The sequence below is a fragment of the Protopterus annectens genome, chromosome 5.part0 (assembly GCF_019279795.1).
Source record: "Protopterus annectens isolate FY-2018-M chromosome 5.part0, PAN1.0, whole genome shotgun sequence".
Taxonomy (NCBI): Eukaryota; Metazoa; Chordata; order Ceratodontiformes; family Protopteridae; genus Protopterus; species Protopterus annectens.
Window position 1 is genome coordinate 1,755,581,572 of NC_056735.1, and position 13,666 is coordinate 1,755,595,237.

Consider the following 13,666-nt stretch of genomic DNA (forward strand, 5'->3'; position numbering starts at 1 on the left):
GTGTATAAATAAACAAACAAGAGCAGCAAAGACTACAACAATCATAAACTCAGCATAATGATACTATCAAAGATGGATTAGACTGCTGTAACACTTACTGAAATAAGACCAATAGTTGAGTTAATGTTGACTTGTATTTAATCATTTAGCTTTCAGAATTCTGTAGGCAGACCTCCCTAAAACTATAGAATGTACCAATCAAACTGTCTTCAGAGCGGGCCCTGTACCTCAGATACAGCCATAATTTAGAATTTGCTGCATTTCTTTTACTCCAAAAATGCTTGTTGAAGAATGACATTTCTCAAAAGTGAAGCTATAGTTCTTTTACACATTCTAACAAATCAGGACTAGTTTGCAGGCTAGCATATGGGATGCTACAGGCTGCTCTACTCCACATCTCCTGCCCAACCTGCCACTGCTGTGGTTCTAGCCCTAGGATAAAGTACTGAGGGCATTAATGAAAAATGGTGCAGCCATGCTGCTGATGGACAGCTGGGGACAAACAAAAGAGGTGTTTTGCAGAAAATAAATCTCATTATATAATTATTTGGACAAATTAAATATATTATAGATAAATATATTTATATAAGTTATAAATTGTATATATATATATATATATATATATATATATATATATATATATATATAATATGTATAAATTATTTGGATGGTGCAGTGATAGCATTGTCACCTCACAGCAAGAGGTTCTCCAGTTCAATTCTTGGCTGGAGTGCCTTCTGTGCAGGGTCTACATGTCCTCCCTGCATTTATGTGGGTTTCCTCCAGGTGCTCTGGTTTCTTCCCATATTACAAAGACATGCATCTGGAGCATTTCTCTATGGGCCTCTGCTGAAAATGGGCTTTGTTCCAAATCAGACTTTTCTGTTAAACAAATGTTAAATAAATAATTTATTGCTAGAGGCTGAACTAAGAGCATAGGAAGAGTTGCTCATCTTCCATTAATAAAGCTGCACTCTTCATATTACAAGACATAGTCTCAAACTTTAATATTTGATATCCCTTCAGAAACCTATCTCACTAGTAGAAGAAATGGAAGTACTCATATTATTTGCAAACCTGAAAGTTCTATTTTACAACAGATCATTATCGGATTTCCATCAATTGTATTCCAGATGTTAATGAAAATCTATACAGCCCGATATAAGTTCCTCTTTACATCAGCAATATACCAAATTACTTTAACAATACCCTGTCAAGTACCAACATACTTCTTAATGTAAAATGTGTGGTTACACAGGCAATCTAAGAAAGTATTTCAGCATTATCTGTATTCATTGCAAAAAATGAATGTTTATCAGAATCTAAAATAAATGATTTAGACAATAAATCAAAGTTAATTGAAATATGAAAGCACTCCGGAATCATATACTAGTACAGTCCAAGTTAACATCTATATATGTGGCAACTTTATAGATAACTAGATAGATAGATAGATAGATAGATAGATAGATAGATAGATAGATAGATAGAGAGATAGATAATTTTTTTCAGAAAGATGAGAAGAAAATCATCCTTAGGCAAGAAAACAAAAACAAGGAAATAGCTTCTGAAAAAAGTGAGTACCATGGCATGTTTTTTTTCCCAGGAAGAGTACAAATTTCATGAAAATATTGCTGTAACTGAGTGCAGACTGTGAATATATACAGCTCAAACAAGTAAGTACTAAAGTAATTACTCAATAGATTTAACTTTTCTTTTTTGGCATGCAAACTTGTGCTACAAATTGTTTAACATCTGTTGAAGGTAAATGCTATTATAAGCAATATGTATGTTCACTGAAACTGAAGACCTAAATATTGTAATTACTATACGAGAATAAAGCGATTAAAGAAGTAATACAATTGGGTTAGATGCTGCACGCATTTGGCAAAGTTAAGTACTTAAATTGGGTTAGATGCTGTAGGCATTTCCCAAAGTTACAGTATGTTACTACTTTTAAATGTTTAATCAGGCATTTCACTTATACGTGTCTACATTTATGGTCAACGCTGTTAGTTAATAAATGTAGTCCATTTGGTATACAACTATTATAATGCTATAATACATTTTTGATGACTATTAATTAATTGATATCACTGACAAGCAGACTGGTAAGACCAATAGTTTTATTGCTTTCCCCAGGATTCAATAATGCACATGTAGGCTCCGTGTAAAGCCTGCATGGAATGTATTCATGTACACGGCCATGGTTCTCCCTCTGCAGTGTGCCATACATATTAATTATGGTGCGCTGTCTAAGAGAGGTCACAGCAACATGGGTATTGAATCTCTGCAAACTGATGGCATGAACACATGCTTTCAGCCTGTTAACCTTGACCAAAAAGTCTACAAGACATTTTATTTCATTAAATTGGATCTACTTTTATTTAGTTTTTTTAACGTTTATGTGCTTGTTTGTGTTGTGTAGCTCATTATTTAGTTATGCTTAGCTTTGAGCAGCCACACATCAGACATCTGATAGACATCGAAAAATAGAAACTGGCTGCATTTAATTTTAATTTTTTTTTATTTTTATGTGTTTGTGTGCATGATGCACCTCTTGTATAGCTTTGCTTACCACTGTGAACTCATGCATTAGACATCTGCTAGACATCTAAAGACAGAAACCAGATGTGTTCAATTTCAATTTTTTTTATTTTTATGTGCTTGTTTGCACAATGTGCCACCTCATTTAACTATGTGTAGCGGAGTGTAGTTGTGCATTAGACATCCGCTAGAAAGTTAAAAATAGAAACCGGATGCATTCAATTGTTTTTAATTCTGCCGTGTTTAGCAGCATGGAAATCCATGCAGAGAAGTTGCACTGTGCTTACAGCCACTTCCACAATATATCAGAAGATATAGGAGTTTCCTTCACTATCCCAGTGATTAGATAGGTTGAGTCATGACTGACACTGTAGTAAGTCCCAGGTTCGAGTCCTGGGCAGAATACCTTTTACATATAGTGTTGTGAGTCTGTGTCAGGTGACTGAAACATTGGTTCACTTTAAATAATTGTTACATTTAGAAAAGGTGTGCGATGCTAAGCATCACTTAAACATGGTCAATGGTCTTTTCCTGTTAGTGCATTCCTAAGCTTCCCTTAAACATGGGTTGTGTGAGTTTGCGCAGTGCAAAGTAATGCAACACATTTTTGAAAGTTACAGTATGATGTTCATAGATCGAATGCATCCTACTTAAAAGCCAATAAGTGAGAATTTCACATTATTCCTTGGAACCTGACCTTGATTGCGGGTATGACTGCTATCGTGGGGGGAGGTGTGCACATTAGGACACAAAGATGTGGTGTGCAAGACCCTGGCTGCTGCAGGGTAACTACCAGGTCTCATATTGTAAGTCTGAGACCTGAGAAAGTATGGCCAGGGATCTAACTAGTGCAACTGTTATCTCACACACTGGTGAACAGTGTTGTCACCATTATGACAACCTGTATCACAGGAAGAGGGGAAACTTGGATACCTGGATCCAAGAAGCAAGGGATGGGCACACCCCACAGATATGTAAGTATGTTTTCTTGTAATTTATAAATAAACAAGCTGAATGGTTTCATTCTCTTACCACAGCTGCAGAAGAGAGGGCTTCCAATGTCCAGTTCCATGCAAGGCATTTGGCCAGGATGATGCAAGTGCGTTATATATAAGAAAATCAATAAAGTAATAACAATGCATAATTTAATAATACAATAAAGTAAGTACAGATATTGCAGTCTTAACAGTCATGTATGAAATACATGGGACATCATAGATTTTTATTAATGTGTCAGTGCATATCTGAATTAGTAAAACAAGTTAAAGCAAGTGAGCATGCAGTACTGTGTAGCATAGCTTCCAAACACTAGTTAATGTTGTGGTCTGCTCATCATCTGAAATATGCTGTAGATTGCACTAAATAAATGAACAGGGTAAACATGCGAATTAACAGAAGTCCTAGACAGCTATCCGTGTGTATAAATGCAAGATTTGAAACAACATGAATTGATGAAATGTAAAAGGAGACAGTGCTCTGAGAATTAATTTTTTCAAATAAAATATTCATTATTGCTGTAGTCACCGCTTGTGGGTTCTAATCCAACACCAGCCAACTGAGAAATGTCCAGCTGTAATCCGTGTACACGGACATACCACTCAACTGTCATGATTTTTGCAAAATGCACTGAATATTGCCCCATATGTCTAGTCTTCTGATATGAAGATATATGACATCACTCTGAATGCAATTTAATGACAAATCTGTTATCAGAACACCTTGCTACTATTGTATGAGCACACTATGTAAGAATGTTCCCTGCTGTTGTGCCTTTATTCCAGCATTATCTATGGCTTGGCCCATAATGTCTCATGCTTAGAGGTTGAGAGGTATAAACCTGGAACATCATATATACAATATAAGCAACATTGAATGATTGCTGGATGCATTATGATCTGTACTATAGTGTGTATGTGTGTGTGTGTGTGTGTGTGTGTGTGTGTGTGTGTGTGTGTGTGTGTGTGTGTGTGTGTGTGTGTGTGTGTGTGTGTGTGTGTGTGTCTAAGGAATAGGGTAGTATTTCAAATAATAAATGGCATAGCAGTCAGGGGTCTCACAAATGAAATCTTTCATATCTAGAAGTATGTAGTTCTATTCTAGTCTGTTTAGTTATATTAGCTGTGAATGTACTAATGTTGTTTTTTTTCTCACCCCACCCTTCTTCTTTTATTTATTTAATCAATATATTTATTATTATCACTTGATATTATAATATTATTTGTTATTACTGCTTATGTTGGTCTTATGTATAATTTAATATTACTTTGTTGTTAAAAAACTTTAATTTACATTGCTTATTGTTGTGTTCCTCATTATAATACTTTCTATTTGTTTCCATTATTCATTATTGTTTTCTCTTATGCTATTAATTATGTTTGTATGGGTTATGTTTATTTATCCTTTGTGTTTATATTTCATTTACCACAGCTCATCAAGATAGATCAGTTCCCTGTGATCCACCTACCTTGGCTCCCCCGTCCGAAACACTGGGGCCCAGCACATCTGGGCCACAGCCTGGTGGCACACCCTCTGGTGCCCCTGCAATACCTGCTCCATCACTGCTCCATCAGGTAGTTCCACCTCACAGACTGAGAGTGTACTCCCCTCTTGGAGTGGAGGTGGAGGGGGTGCATTCGTCACCCGAGACCAACTGACAGGCATGGTGCATAGGCTTGTGCACCAAACTGTTGGTGCATGCCTATGCCGGATGGAAAGCATGCGTCGTTCCTGGTGTGGCAGTCTGGTCCCAGGTGCTGGTGTCAACCACTACCTCCACAGGAGTAGTGAAGGTGCAGTGCTGACAGTCCCATGGGTGAGAACTTGAGTCATACGGCTACCATGACTGACGTCCATAAGACTGGGAAAACACAACACCCTCCCCCAAACAAGGTGTTTGCTGTCTACAAAAGCTTACTCACCTTCCCAGCTTACCTTCCCCACACATACCTATGCCTCTCCCCCAACATTCCACTCTCTCCTTAAAAAAAAAAAGAAAAAAGGCACCTGTCCCACCCAAAAAAAAAAAAAAAAAAATATATATATATATATATATATATATATATATATATATATATATATATATATATATATAATCCCAAACATAGCTCACCATTTCACACAAGTGTCCACTGGACACAATTAGTTTGGTCCAATTGGCTTGACAACAGTCAAGTAGTTGTCACCTCTTTCCCTTGGGGTGACAGTCCAAATTCAGCTAAAAGTCTTTTCAAATGCATAGTTGTTGCTGTTGAAAAAATGGATAGCTATGGTTCTTTCCTGCACCCTTTCTTCACATACCTACCTGCCTTTCACTATGTTTTCCCTGTGGTTGCACCCCATTTCACCACTCTCTTTTCTCCTCAATTTTTCTTTTCTTTAAGGAATTTTTGCATGATGTTACACTACCTGCAGCATTGCTAAGCTATGCTAAATGGCGGTGTATTACTATATGTATTTGAAAGCATAATAATCATGTTCAAAAAGTACACCTGCACTCTATTTTAATTTCAATACCATTTCACTTGAAGAACAGTGCATCAACTTGCCAAACCACAAAGCCAGTTAATTAGCACGGCTGTTTTAAGCAAAACTTAGTAATTGTCATTTTCTCATCATTAAGCGTGTTTGTGCGATGCTGTGCATTGTGCTGCATCATGCAAATCTGCTAAAAGATTAATGTAAAAGTAGGAGTTTAACTGGGACTCTGGTAGAGAAATACATCAGTATAAAACCATACACATAATAATAGATGTAAGTGAGGTAAGTAACAGCAGGTAAGTGTGCAATTATATCTACAGCATGTAAAAATACACCTGCTATAACAGGGACTCTATGGCTCAATCTGTTAAATGTTTTGAAACATTAATTTTGGTCCACATGGCCCTTGGTTCAAATACAGCTGTGTTTAGCATTTAAAATACATGTATGTGTACATCACCATTATAAATTGTGATATGTATGACTGTCTCATCACCTTTTTATCCACCCTAAGCAGTACAGATGCATTGTCTGCTTCAAATAATGGCAGTCAAAGGCCTACAGATAAGACCACATTTTAACTATTCCTATTACAACACTAGAAAGTGCATAGAATGTCAAGTCATAAATTACCATTAATTCTCAGAGGATTTTGAAGTATGTAATTCAAATGTGGCTCAGTAATATCAGACTGCAGCCCACAATGATTTGCTAGTGATATTACAGACAGCCACAGCTGCCCAAGTAACATACATATATGGAGGTCATGCTAAGATGAAAGGGTTGTTAGCACACACGATCCAGATGACTACCATGACATAACACATGACTAGGAAGTTGTCCAATTAGTTGACATAATGGTTAATGTATCCCACACCTTGTCCTAGGAAACACTAAGCATGTTGCCTTTTACTCTGTTAATGATATCTTTGGCTAACATACTTACTATAAACACATATCTTAATTTCCAGTGGGATGAGTTCCATCAATCAGGCTCTGGCTGTACACCAAGACTGCCACCGGTCCCACAGTTACTCTTAAGTGTTGTTGTCCTGCACATTCTGCAGCCTCTCTAACTATGCCTATTGCCTGCAGCAGCAGCAGCTTCAGCCTGTAGCACAGACATCTGTATGTAACAATTAGCTGCTACAAACATTATCGCTATGCTGACATAGTATTATTACCTCAGTAATTTCCACTCCAACATATGAGAAAGGGGATAGAATCTACATTGAAGTCTTATATCTTGTTGAGTAGTTACATGGGATTGGCTGATTATACTACAAATCAGCTGTGGAGGCTGCACATAGCAATTCTGATCCACAGATTGGTTCAGAGACAATCACCTGCTAATGACAACCATCTTAAAAAGGTAAACTTTATAGCTAGGGGAACCATTGTGTATGAGAGTTAGTTTGTATGGTTAATTCATTGACACAGTACTTATACAGCAGAATCATTCAACAGAGGAGTATTGTACTCCATTAGGTATGTAACCATTTTGTTTCCAAGATGATGCATATATTTGAATATATTTAGAGGGAATGGGGTGTACATCAGTAAGCCGTTCTTGGAACTGTACAGATGACATGGCATTAATTTCCAGCTGTGTTATACCTACAGAAGATATAGAGGACAGCAAGGGTCTAATGCTGTATGTTAACTAGGTACGCAGGTCACCTGGATACTTCCTTTGATAGCTGTTGTAATAGTATACTACTATTTAGTTGGCACTGTTATTTTTACATATTATATAGGGGGATTCTGCTATGTTGCCCACTACAATGGACTTCTGTGTTGGGTGTGTGATCATACATGAGAATCTGTCATGGCACAAACAGGAGTAGGTCACTATTGCTACTATACTAGTTGCATCTGCACCCTTTTTATGTTTGGCACATTTGAATATGAGATGTGTAATCAAATAGGGAATACTGATAACCTTCCTTTATTGCTGTATCTCTACATATTGTATTCCCACAAATGTGATTCTGATGTGTTCTTATTTATTTGTATTCAGGAGATATCATGCATGCATGATGCAGGGCACCATTTATGGAGGCAGAAAATAACCTCATCATTGAGGCTTTGTGCCAATGCTACCAAGTCCTGCTGGACAGAGGGAGGGCAAATAGGAGTGTACATTCTTGTGGGAAGAACTGGTGCATAACATTAATGCTGTGTGTCACCAAAATCATACATGCAAGCAGGTGTGACATCGTGGCACAGTTTTTGATACACTCTGCATGCAGAAGTGTAGCTGATGTGGATAGGGATCATCAAGTCACTGGTGGTGAGCCTGCAACAGAACAACCTCTCTCAGCCACAGAATAATTCCTGGCAAACTTTGCAACACGGGACAGCACCAAGGTATCCATCAGCCAATATGTTGTTGATGGGGGTGCTACCCATTCCTCTCAAGAGGAGTGTTCAGGTATGCTTAGTTAGATCAGCATTGGAATACTGTTGTATTCAGCATGTCAAGGTAAATATAGTTTTATATGGATGTCAGCTGTTTTATTGTGGGGGGGGGAGGAGGTTAGCTGCAGTTTTAAGCTCATGTAGAGATTGTGACCCACATACCTGTTAACATAGCAGCTACTGTAAATGTAAGATATTTGGACATATTACCCCATTATACTGTAACATGCAGCACTGTTTACATTACCTCCCCCTCAAATCTTTTCAGGACCATCAGGAATTGAAAGAGGCCATGTCCCTGCTGCTGGTTAAGCACAAAACTGCTTTGTCAGAGATATAGATATAGTTCAATGTATTTGCTAAAGTGTCATCCCAGACCTGCTGGCTGGATTGATGTACTGTCTGCATGATTGCCAAATGGGCAGATATTTTCTGAATGTCCACAGTGTAGAGTGATACCTCTGCTTTGTAGGTGTGACCATAGTGATTGACTTGACAGTATTGTAAGGACATTACAGATTGTTATAACTGTCAGTTGTGCAGAGTTTTGCAGAATGTCAACAGTGCACATAATGTATGTTTTGCTCATGGGATTCTTGTTTAAAGAACTTTTATTTCCAAGTAATTACAGCTTGGGGTTAGAAAATAATGTCCTACTATGTGAGGTTGGGGGTGATACAAGTCTGTAATAGTGGCAGTTGTGTATACAGCTTATCATATATTGCACCATAGTACTGGAGAGCATAGAAGTGCAGGTATCAATGTATTGGTTTCTCCTTCTTGTCACAGGTGACTGGGGAGGTTGGTCTTTGTCCCCTTCTCAACCTGATTGCCATGTCTCCCCAGACTCTTATGATGATGGTGGGAAAATGGAGGCACAGCTGCGGGTTGTAGATGCTGAATCAGACAGAGAGGTTGACATTCCTCTCCCACCTTCACTATCACCGTACACAACCAGTATGCCTATGCATACCCAGTCCTCTGAGGCCACAGATATTGGACAGTCAGAGGTTGGGGAGATTGAAGACAGAAGTTTGGCTATTGTGGCTTCAGTTACTGTTGACACTGGCTATAACCAAACAGTTGGCGAAGTTCCACATAGGCGGATTGATAGAAGTGCTCATAGGAGGTCTGCTGTCCTTCCACTACCTGTCGCAGGTGTCTCATCACATGTATATTGGTGTATATTTGGGGTCATCATGGAGGGGCAAGCACATTCAGAAATGGACTCCCAATGAATTCTCAAGGTTATAGATGTAGCACAGTCTGACATCCGTGACTGCCTCCACTGTGTTGCTGATACCCTGGAATGGTTGACTGACAGTGGAAAGAGGTAGGTCTGAGAGAGCTCACACACTATCTGTCTTGCAAAGCACATTGTCTGTGATGGAATGTCTCACTGGAGTTGAGCGTTGGCCTTGTGGGTGTAGGTCAACAACTCCATCTGCTGAGAGTCAACCTGCCTCTGCACAATCATGCTGCCATAGAGGCAGTGCATCCAGCACTCCAGAGGGGAGTATGCTGTCCACACCAAGACATAGCAGACCATGGGCTCATGGTCCGGCTGTTCCTATGGAGGACATATCCCCACAGACATCAGTCACCATCAGGCAGTAGCTCAGCATTTGACCTTGGGCATGCAAGTGCCAGTGCAACTCCTGGCAGAGCCAGTTCACATGTTCGGTGGTGGAGATGATGAACTGCCAGTTGTACCAGGCATGGCTCACAGATGTCCAACATACAGACATGTAGGGCTAGCACTGAGATTGGCTGTGTTCATGCAGACACTTATACACCACTGTCATATTGAGGGCACCTACAGGCACACATGCGACATTTCCATGGTCCATCTTGTCTGCTTTCCTTCCTGACTCACACATACATACTTGCCAACCTATTGGATCAGCCTAGGCCTCCTATACCCCCACAGAACATCCTGTGCAAGTGATGATAAATGTGCCACATCCCTATCATCTTTCTCATGGGTGCAGGGAAGTATAGCTATATGTTTCATGCACAGGGCAACTATCTACATTAATATGAATTCATTCCATCCATTGTTGCTGTAGACATGGCACTTGTACTGGTCATTTGCATATATTGTACTTTGCCATTTAGAATGTGTATATCATAATTTGTGTACGTTACAATGGAAGCTGTTGTAAGGGCTGTGGAGTTACACAATGAAATGTGTCTCATGGAAATGTTTCCTTTTCACTTTCAGGTTTGTGTTGGACACACTGATGGGTACACATCTACAATCACCACATCAACTTCAGACCACATGACTGAATGTCAGCACAGGAGAGAAATGTCATCGGAAATTTTATTTATTTATTTATTTATTTATTGGCATTTGTTAACTGGGATTGTCCAACTGGGCTTGTGGCCCATTTTCAGTGGAGACCCGAGGAGAAAAGTTCCAGTAATACATTTTAAAACAAGTACAATTTTAAACAATATTGATATAATAGCAGTTATAGCAAAATGATTCACATATGTTGGGTTACATGCATAAAGTTAAAGTTGCATTGAAAAGAAGCTAAGTAACAATTTGACATTGATATATTTCAATAGGTCAACAATAAACATTTTTTGTTTGCATAAAATTGTGCAAATGCATAGTAGACACATTGGAGAGAGAGGTGTAATGAGGTACTAAGTATGGTCCTTTTGAGGATACATAAAGGGAAGGAAGACTAGGTAGGGTCATGGCAAGGGCAGGTTCTGGAATTGAGAAAATAAGCTTTTACTTCATTTTTAAAGTGTGAGGTGTGGGAGATTGAACGCAAGTCAAGGGGAAGTTTGTTCCAAGCATGGGCAAGGGACTGTTTGTAGAGTTGTTTGCCTACTGACCTTTTTGGGTGGTAGATATCAAGTAATTGTTGGTTAGAAGTATGGAAGGACCGAGATGGGATGTAGATGGAGACTAAGGAAGATAGAGATGGACAGAAGGAGGATTTATAAAGACTAGAGTGTAGCATATGAAATTGATAAGATAGCAGAAACTGGGGAAGTTCATGCCATTGAAGAGAGTTTAAAGAAATGCAGTGGTGTGAATTGTATGGGGAGTTAGTAATGAATCTGGCTATTTTATGGTAAGTCTGCTGCTGTTTGTTTAGAGTGGAGGCCTGGATATTGGTAAGAACTGGGGCGGTGTATAAGAGGGAGGGGAGGAGGAGTGCCTGGCCCAAGGTAAGTCTAGATTCAGAGGTTAGGAATTTTTTGTTCTGATATAGCAGACCTAGTTTCTGTTTTTTTTTTTTATACATTGGAGTATGTGTAGGTTGAACTTGAGTTCGTCATCGATAATGACCCCTAGGAGTTTTGTGTGGGTGTCAGGTTGGATGTTTGTATTGTTAGAAGATGTAATAAAAAAGGAGGTTTTGGGATGATAAAGAGAATGGGGGAAGGAAAAATAGGAGTTTGGTCTTTTTGGGATTTAGGATCAATAGGTTGTGAGAGAGCCATTGTTCAGTGGATAGTAGGGCCTGTTGGGTCAGGGAGTGTAGTTCAGGAATGTTATTTGAGATGGATATAAGTGTGGAGTCATCAGCATACTGAATAAGGGAGGATTCTTTGCATGAGGTGTAAAGATCATTGGTGAAGATGTTTAACAAAAGGGGTCCCAAGATGGAGCCTTGGGGAACTCCAGTGGAGATGGGAAGGAAAGGTGAGGTGGATGAGAGCCATTTGACAGATTGTTCCCTGCCAAATAGGTAACTATTAAACCAGGCAAGTGTAGAGGGGGCTAGGTGGAGATTTGCGAGTTTGGATAGTAGTAGAGGATGAGAGACAGTATCGAAGGCTTTGGAGAAATCTAGGAAGAGACAGGAAATGAGTTTATTGTTGTCTAGGGCCTCTGCAATTATATGAGTGAATGAGAGGAGGGCAGTGGTGGTGCTGTGGTGAGGACGAAATCCAGGTTGGGTGGGGGTAAGTAAGAGGTGTGTGAGGAGGTGATTGAAAAGCTGTGAGTGAATACATTTTTCTAATATCTTGGAGAGGGGAGACAGAATGGCAATGGGTCAGTAGTTTGAGGGGTCAGTGGAGTTTACACCTTTATGAAGAGGGACAGTGAAGAAAGATTTCCAAAGGGTGTGGACAGTTGATTCCAGAATAGATTGATTAATTAGTATAGATACAGGATAGGCAATTGAGTCAGCAGCAAGTTTGAGGTATATAGGAGATAGATTGTCAGTGGAAGGAGAGCAAGGTTTTAGCTTGTGTAGTAGAGATTTGATGTATGTAATGGGAATTGGCTCAAAAGAAAACAAAGTTGTGTTAGTGTCAATGAGTAAATAGTTAAGTATTTGGATGGAGATGATTGTTTTGACTGAGGCTGGTGACTATTAGAGGAGTATGATGGGGCATTGTAGAGGTAGTATCTGAGAGTTGGTAGACTGACAATTCTCTGTTTCAGGACATCAAATGCTCTCTGGTGCTATTCCAAGCATGACCAGGGAGTTCCCTATCAGATGAATGAATGCTTAAAATGTTGAGTACAACATGCTCGACAGCTTTTAAGTAAATGTTCATCTAAGCGAAACCTAAGAATGTCGAAACAAGGAGTTTCAGAAAGTTATAGTTGGCCAGCCATCAGGAAGCTAACGGCTGATGTCAGAACATTCACCTTGTCTAGCCGTTCTTACAGTCCTCCACTGTGGTGCACTCTTGTTGTTCACCCTGTGTAATGTTATGACAGTCATCCACTGTGGTGCGATCTCGGAGTTGGTATATTTAAGTAGGGGGTGTGGGGGACACAGCCCTCCATGTTGGGGGATGTGGGGGCAAAATCCCCTACTTTATTTTGTTTGTCGATTTGTTTTTGCTTTTTTTGGAGGGAGTTTAATGAAGTACTGTACATTTTAGCCATCAGCCATTGGCTTCCTGATGGCTGGCCAGCTATAACTTTTTGAAATTCTTCGTTTCGACATTATGGGGTTTTCCTTAGATGAACTTTCACTTAAAAGCTGTTGAGCATGTTGTACTCAACATTTTAAGTGTTCGTTCATCTAATATAGACCGTGACCAGGGTACATCTTTACATGTCAGCTCTCTAAGTGGTGCTGCTAGTTGGCTTAAGTCTGGAATGAACTTGCCTAGATAGTTAACCTTGCCAAGAAAGCATTGAAGGACTTGAACATTGTCTGGAGCTGGCATCTCAAGAATAGCTGTTTGCTTGGAAGGGTCTGGTCATAAGCCCGAACTGGTAAACAAA